Raw genomic sequence first — 8,619 nt, forward strand, 5'->3', positions numbered from 1 at the left:
GGTGGATCTCCTAAACTCTCAGGGAACCAATAGCCACAGAATACAAAAATGTCAGTCAAAAGGCCAAACTTCTTAAACATGGTGATTTGCGTGGTTCTATAGTTTACGCTAAATATCAAGCACTGAATAAGGAACTTAGGTAACTCAGAAATAAGACTGATACTGCTGATCTACAAAATGAGTCTGTTCCATGGATGTTATGTAAAATATGAGTAAACTGAGGCTGCTGCTGGCATTAAATTTCTAAAATGCCCAATGCACCAACAAATAAGCAGTGGATATTTCAGATATTTTAGATAATGGATGAGTTACTAGTTACTTTTCCTTAATGCTGGAGTTGTAGGTGTACTCAGTAAGCTTTCTGTAATGTCAGACAGTGATTAGTTATGTGAAAAATGAGTTGCAGTGGGGTTTTTTCATATCACCATCTTTTTTTGTTCATTGCTCAAATGTCAACTTAATTTTCATATAAAAAACACATCCTAATTGCATTTTCAGTCTAATGGGCTCCTAGGTGAAGCTTGCCTGTAAAGAATTTCTTGGATTTTACTTTAGCTAAAATTAATATTTTATTTATTGAAAATTCAGAGACCTGTGGGGGAAGGAATCTAGCTTTAAAATTCTGCCAGAAGATATACAGAACTTATATTTTTTTCTAAACACAGCTTCAATTTTGGCAAGCCAGCCTAGGCTGCTCTGGAGGTAGCATTGAAGCTGGAACTTCATAACTAAAGAACCAAGTAATTAAAAATGAAGCCACAAAACTTTCTCACTTCTCCTTCCTCAGCAATAGAACTCAGTTTGCTAACCTCCAGCACTTGTGTCAGCAGCAAAATTGAAAGTATTTTTTGTCATCTGCACTGCTGTCAGCGGAAAGGAAAATAAAAGAAAAAAAAAAAAAAAAAAGTGGAGGAACATAATTTCAGCACTGACATAAGTATCAGAATGATTTACCTGTCTGTTCTGCTTCACATTCATCTCAGCTTTCAGGGCTTCATTCATCAATCTTTTATTTACACACGCATATCTCATTTTTACACAATTTCTCTCTCCCTGACCAGATGGCTGCATTGGCTGCTCGGTGTTCATCAAAGGCAAGGAGAAAACACACGGATGCCTTGTGTCAGCCAGGGACGATTCAGGTAACTCTGGTTTTCAGCAGCAATATTGTAGGTATTTGCATAATGAAAAAGAAAACTTTGACTTTTCAGGAAAATACCACAAAATTCTCAGCCTTTAATATGCATTGCTGACTTTTATCTAGCTGAAAATGTTCTCTCTCAGTCAAGGCACCAGGTTTGATCCACCACACGCAACCTTTTCAGGGGCAGTAACTTAGCAGGATAATTATAAAACAGAAAGCTACTCAAAGAGGAAAAGTACACCTTAAATAAAATGAAGAATTATTTTAATTTTTAAAAAATTATTAATATTCATTTGAATATCATAAACAAGTGCTGTAGTAGTTTCATTTATAACTCACTTATAGTGCCTTTTTTATCTTTGTACAATTCTGGTTTTAGCACAATCTCAGTGACTTTGTTTCCAATGAGCTTTTCTTGAAATGTGTGCAACTCCTTAGGAACAAGCTTGTTCTAGTCATAAAATGCTTTCAAATCTTCTTCTAACTTTTTACCAAATTGTCCTTGCTTAATTTCACACAACCTGTCCTGTCTGCAGCATTTCTAACGATATTTTTTGTTGCATTCTTAGCTTCTTAAGTGCAATTCCCATAAAAGCTCAGCCTATGGAATTTGGCTTTAGTGAGATCCATTCAGTTTTGCAGCTTGTTCAAAATTTAATAGACACAGAGAAATAAATATTAGAAACCATGTTTCCATTTTTAATGAGTCTCATCATTGTAAATTAGAATTAGGATTAGGATTTTCCAAGTGTGTTTTCTCTTTTTCATGTAGGCTGATTAACTTCAGGAATCCCAGGCAAAGAATAGATAAGAAAAGGTTTGTAGGGAATTCCAATTCTTTTGCCAGTCAGCATTGGATTATGGATGACAGGCATCATTAGATGAATTTTATCTCATTCTTCAAAATTCATGTTCATAAAGACATTTGCACAGATGTATATTTTAGGTGCAGGTTGTGCTATAACACAAAAAATGAGCAGAGGATGAGGAACATAGTAAAATGTAAAATGGATCTGAGCCCTCACACAGGAGCCAACAATGGGAAATATCCTTGGAAAGGCAGCTTTTCTGCCAGGGTGGAAGAGTCTAATGCCTTCAGTATTCTTATCAATAATGTAACATAAATATTGCAATACCACTCCACACATTTGCCACTGACAAAATGATTATGGCTTAATCAGCATTGACAAGGACAGGGCCATTATGCTCAGTAATGCAGCTGGAAATGGGAGCAGTGCCATTATAATGAGCTATGTTTTAATGCTGCTGCAGCCCAGGGAAAAGAGCTCCCAGCCACAGCATGGACACTGTGTCCACAAAGGGAGTGACTTTAAAAATCACTAAATGACTCAACAGAACCTCCCAGCAAATGCTGTGCAATGTAGGATAAATCTAATAATAATATGAAGATTGAGTTGTGCCCTGCCGAGGCCAGGAAGGTTTAATTATTGATTCCACAGTGTTTTCTTATTCATTCTGGTGTTTAAATTGTAAACAGTGCTGAAGAACTAAGAGGATGTAGAGAAGAGCTTCAAGTGTAAGTTAGGCTAATGAAACACCTGTGCATCTAAAAAAAACTGAATTGGGTAAACTTTTTGCCCACAAATAACTTCATTGGATCAAGGTTTGTTTGCTAAAGCCCCTTTAATGCAAGAACAGCAAGGACCAGAACCTCCAGCAAAGTCATCATTGAAAACTGTGAAGAAAGCAACCATAGAAAGTGATGGCTTTTCTTTCTCAAAAAGTCCTCAAAATTTGAATTTTGCCCTGCTGTAGAGTAGGTGAGTCCAGACAAGGCAGTAACAAAATGCTGCAGTTAAAGACTAAACTCCTATGACTACAATATAGGAATCAGAGTAGCTCGTTTAAAGGAAAATTTTGCTCTTAAAGTTAAAAATGTGTGGTAATTTTTGGATATTAATGCTGTAATTACAGACCTGTGTTTTAATTGGTTAAATTACTGCCAAGTAACAAGAACAGAGCCCCTGAACAGAGGGGTCCTGGGAGAAATTGGAGGGGTTGAAGGGAAAATGCCCAAACTGTTTGCTCAGATGATTTAATCACTTTTCCAACAACCTATAAACTGTTTTTACTTAGACTGGGGAAGAGCTGATGGACATAAAAGAGTGCAAGAAACTGAGCAGCACTGAAAGAGATTTGATGTTAAATGAGAACCAGGAGGCACTGAAGTGAAGCTAAACTGAAACACAGCCCTCTCCTCCCCTTCCCTGAGATCACCAAAAGTAGCAAGCTCTGCTGAAACTGGAATGTATGAGAAATATGCATTTAGATTATTAATTGGATTAAGATTTTTAGCAGTTTTTTATCTACTGCTGACTATGACTTTTGGCTCTGAGGACTCCTTTGTCATTTTATACCATTTAATACGTATTTCCAGAGGGAAAAATTCAAATGCTGAAATGTTGTCAGACCTGAAGCTGGATACTTAAAACGTATGGCTCAGGGCTGAAACTTAAAAAGAAATACAAAGTCCTCTGAATATGAAACAATGGGGGAATAGAGGTTGCAGCTGGCCAGTGTCAGTTATGCCATTTCCCTTTCAAATTGTCCATACTCTTGATTTTTTTGACTGACAAAATAATGCTGGAACCACAGGTGCTTAGTTTGGCTTTTCCGTACAAGCACTTTTAAAGTTCAAAATTTAAAAAAAAACAAAAACGACTGCAGCTCTAGTTGTAGATAATCACAATATCTGACTGTGACATTTTCACTGCATCTATTTTTTCACATTATTTCCATGGGAAGACTGTTTTTAAAAAAATTAATAAAACTAACAAAAAGACTCCCCAGGTTTTTTGTAACCTATGTTGGAGAAATGAATTTTTCTTTCCTACTGCTGCCAGAACTGGATAGTAGTTGTAATACACAGATTTTGAAGTAAAGGTATAAGAATTTGGAACACTTGAAGGTGCTTTCTCCCAGGAGAGATGTAACAGCCCATTTTAGATTACTCCTCCTCCCCTGTACATAGAGAAGACTGCCATCTGCAGAAAAAAGGGGAGCTGTGTTACACCTGATGGCAGCAAACTGCTGAAAATTCCAAATTCCCCAAGTGACACATTTCCCAGGGCCAGTGTAATAGGCTGTGAGGATAGCAGGGCATCACTTACAGCGAGCAGCAGAGCTGTGATTTCCTTGATGGAGTGTCCTCAGCAGGGCAGCTCGGGGGCCAGGGATGCTGCATGCTGACAATAACTAGCTTTCTGAGGCTCTCAACTGCCCTGAAAATGAATACAAGCCCTTGCAGCATAGAAATGAGGAGCTTCAATTTCTGCTGAATCATTTTTCTATGTCCTGGCAGAGAATAGCCGTGACAGATGCACTGCAGTGAAAGAACAGGAGCTTCTGGAGTTCCATGCATATCAACAAGTTCCAAAACTGCTATCCCTCCATCTTTATTATGATATAAAAGCTATCAACCCCCAAATCTCTCCTCTCCCACCTCCTTCCAACATTATGGGGTTTAATATATGGTTTGTTGGTTGGATGGTGTTTCTGTAATGCTGCTGTTGGCACAGCTGGTGCACACTTGGAAACTTCAGATACAGGGCTGACACCCCACTTTGGGGGCAAACCAAACTCCAGGAGGCGGCTGTGACCTGCCCAAAATCACTTGAGATTTCAGTGTTGCCTCAAATTTGCCCGTTTTTCACTGTTTGCATTTTGTTCTCACACAGCTTCAAGTAAACTATGTATATTTTTAGAATTGTTTAAATTCTCCTCTGGGAGGAGAATGATGATTGATGGTGATGGTCACCAACGAGGTCGAAGAGGTGGCTACCTGTGTAGCCAATCTTGGCCTGTCTGTAAAATTATATATATATGGAGTCAGAAAAATAGAGAGCTTTCCTGCTTGACCTCCTGCTGCCTGCTTCATCCTTTCGTGCTCCTAACAGCAGCCACAAGTGTGACTCTCCGTCTCATTTTAGTGTCTTGGGGATCAGATTTACCACTCCACAACCCATAAAATGAAGAGTTCTCAAGGTAAGGCAAAAGCTGTTGGAGTAAAACTGTATCTGGGCAGGAAAACTGAGTGAACGTTCAGGAAGGTGGCTGTAACTCAGGTCTGAGCACAGAGGCAGAGATTTCATCCTACTTTGAAAGTCTCAGTTCAGTGTCACTGCTGTGCCTGGGGAACACTCAAAAAGAGAAACATTTAAGGGATAGAAAACAGAAAATGAAGATTTTTCTGTTTAAGACAGGCCTTACAGTTTACAAAGTTCACTTCTCTCTCAGCTCAGGAATAATGTTATTTCCCAAAGCATTTTGGAAAGCCAGGAAGGTTTAAGGAGACTGAAATAAAGGGAGGATGGGGCAGGTTCCCTGCAAGGAGAGACTGAGGAGAGAACTCTACTTGCCAAAGGCACATCAGGCCAGGCTGGCAGCAGGTCTGGGCATCACCAGGGGCTTTTCTAACCAAAATAATTAACTTGAAGAGATGTAGGATTTTTGAGTTTAGGAAAAGATCTAAAACCTTCCTTAAAGTAAATTGATACGATTGCAGATACTAGCAATTTTTATAGAGATTTGCAGTTCCATGGCCATATTGGCAGGATCCTTGTTTCTTGTGCTTTCTGTTGGCAATGCATTTCACAGATTCTTTATGTCTTACTTTTAAGAAGAATGGGTTTTTCTGGATTTAAATGTACTTCAATTTTCTGCCTCTGTTATGAGAGTAAACAGAGTAATCACTTAATTTACTTTCTTAAATGTTCACTATTTTATCTGTCATTCTTCTCTTACACATCTTGACTAAAGAAAAATGTCCTATTTTTCACTCCTGTTTTTTTTTTTTTTCATAGCTTTGATCATTTTTTTGCTCTTCTGCAGAGCCCTTTGTTCTGGTTTGTACATTTTTTTTTTTTCAAAGAGTGTGAACAGAATCACAGACAACAATTGAGGGAGGAAGCTTTTCACTCATTTCTAAGATAGACTCATACTAAGATACCTTCAGTGAGCAAAATAAACTCATCTGGCTGAGGAAAATCCTTAAAATTCATGAGAGTGCTCTGGAAGTGCTTGATTTGGTGCTCTTGGTGGGTTGATAACACAGAGTTTGCATTAACTTCACCCTCACCCTTCTGCTTTTTCTGAGCTGCTCAGTATCTGTTTAGATTAGGATTTTCCAGGGCTATAAAGGACTTTATGGAACCTTTCCCCCATAAAGTTTCAAACCCCACCAGACTCCTTTGAACAGCCCATTCTTACTGAAAAGCATTTTTCTGTATCTCTGGATGTTTAGAGAGCTCTTTAAATGTAAAAGAAATAATGTAAACAACTGTTTCTTTTAAGGATTCATTCAGAATTTGGGCCCCTATTTGTAAGTCTAGGTATGTATTTTAACTCCATTGCTTTCAAATGGAAGAATTTATTTTCATTTTAATATTGAATACTGTGACCATTGAAGTTAATTGCATAGGGATGGTTCTCTTGTCTGGAGGAATTACTGAAAACCTCTGTGAGAAGACAGAAGATTTTTCACACTCATTAATTCCATAAATTACTGTCAAGGAGGTTCATGAAAACAACTCAACAGAAAGCTCAAACTGAGCCAGTGGTGCTGGTCCAGAACCTTCGGTGGGCTGAGGCCAAGGGGTCCCACCCATCCCATTCCCACCACAATTACAACCTGTAATACATTTTGCAATGCTAAATCAGGTAAGAGTAAGGAAAATAAAGCTCCATGTTCCTGCTGTGTTTTTGTTGGGGGTTAGGTTTTGTTCCTTTTTACTCTAAAGAATTTTTTCTCCATAAGTTACCAAAGAGACTAAATGTCGTACTTAAGACTATTTAATAAAACAAAGGGATGGTCGAAGCTCAGAAAAAGGTAGAGGTTTGAGGCAGATAAAGGGCAGAGCTTCAGGTAGCCTGTCTCTCTCTCTGGTTTTCAGCGTCCGGGGAGAAAGCACGGCTAGATTGGTACTCTCGCTAAAAAATTTCACTGCAGTCCAGTCTTAAAAAATCTGCCATCATCTGCTTGCCCTGAAATTCTGAGCTTCTCTGCCGCCCTGCGAGAGCTGGGCCAGCCCTGCCCTGCTGTCGTGGTTCCATCAGCGCTGCTCGTCTGCTACAGAGTGACCCTGCATCTCCCTGCCCTGCTGGGACATTCTGACACTCTACAGCTACCAGCCCGAAACTCTTTTTCCACTGTTCCCAGCTTGGTGCTCTGAAAATCCTACAGAGGCACCGAGACCAAACTGCCCTGGGGATTTCGTGAAGCAAATTCCTTGAAGTTCCTAATACTGTTTTTGTCATCAATGCTGTAGTTGTGTTTGTTTGTTTGTTTGTTTGTTTGCTTTGTTATACATACTAGCAAAGAACTGCTATTTCTATTTCCAAAATCTTTTGCCTAAAAGCTTTTAACTGAAAAAATTATAATTGGGAAGAAGGGTGGTGGTGGTGGTTTACATTCTCCATTCCAAGAGAAGCTCCTGCTTTCCCTGGCAGATACCTGTCTTCCCAAACCAAGACAGATTTTGGTGCTCAGTGTGGGGTTTGAGGGCACTGAGAAAAGAAAGAGAAAAAGAAATAGCAGTTCTTAAGTAACCTAGTATTTTCTTTTGTGTGTTGGATATAAAAATCCCATCAGGCGGTATCATGTGGTCTAGCTTGCCCTGGTTTGGATGGCACGTGGTTGTGGCTGTATTCCTCCCATTTGAAGGCCCTTATTTAAACATGGGGCCTATAACTAAGGCTACTGTAGCTGTCATCCAGTTTGTTTTATGGGTGGATAAGGTGAAGCATTCATGGATTTTTAACTTCCTCTGGAAGGCAGGCACATGGATACATGGCTATCACACATTAAGCCTGTGTTTTTGAGGTTACTTTAAGAATGGTGCTTTCTGTGAAGAAATGACAGCAAGGAAAATTTTCTCCCAGCCCTTCAACCAGTTCTTTGTGCCTACCCTAACAGCTTTTGAAGCATTTAAATTCCCTCTAGATACTACCCATGTGTTGCAAATAGTCATAGTCTATCTCTTAGTTTCCAGAAATAAGGTGAGGCCAGCTTAGATCACTGCACAGACACCTGCCCCAGAGACTGGGGATACTGCCATAGGACTTGACACTGCCCCACAGAATAGGGATACTGACCCACTGCCTGACCCTGCCCCGCAGTCCACCTCAGAAATGAACCACCCAGATTGGGTGGGGGTTCTGGTGAAGGAAATGGGCCAGATGATGAAAGAGTACATTTCTCCAGTAGTGGCCTCATTAGCCTCCTTAGCCCCTGCTGATGGGAACCCCACCCCCTGCCCTGTAAAGACAGAGTCTGATGGTGCAGCAGTGGAGCCCACAGATGTTACAACCACCCATGTTCCAGCTGAATCACAGGGGCAGCCACAGCGAGCAGCAGCAGTTGCCCCTGTGGAATCAAGGAAGTACAAGAAAAATCAGACCAGCCAGGTAATAAGGATAAGAAAGGAGGGCCCTCACAACCTGCAGGGGAAACAGAG

The sequence above is a fragment of the Sylvia atricapilla genome, chromosome W (assembly GCF_009819655.1).
Source record: "Sylvia atricapilla isolate bSylAtr1 chromosome W, bSylAtr1.pri, whole genome shotgun sequence".
Lineage (NCBI taxonomy): Eukaryota > Metazoa > Chordata > Aves > Passeriformes > Sylviidae > Sylvia > Sylvia atricapilla.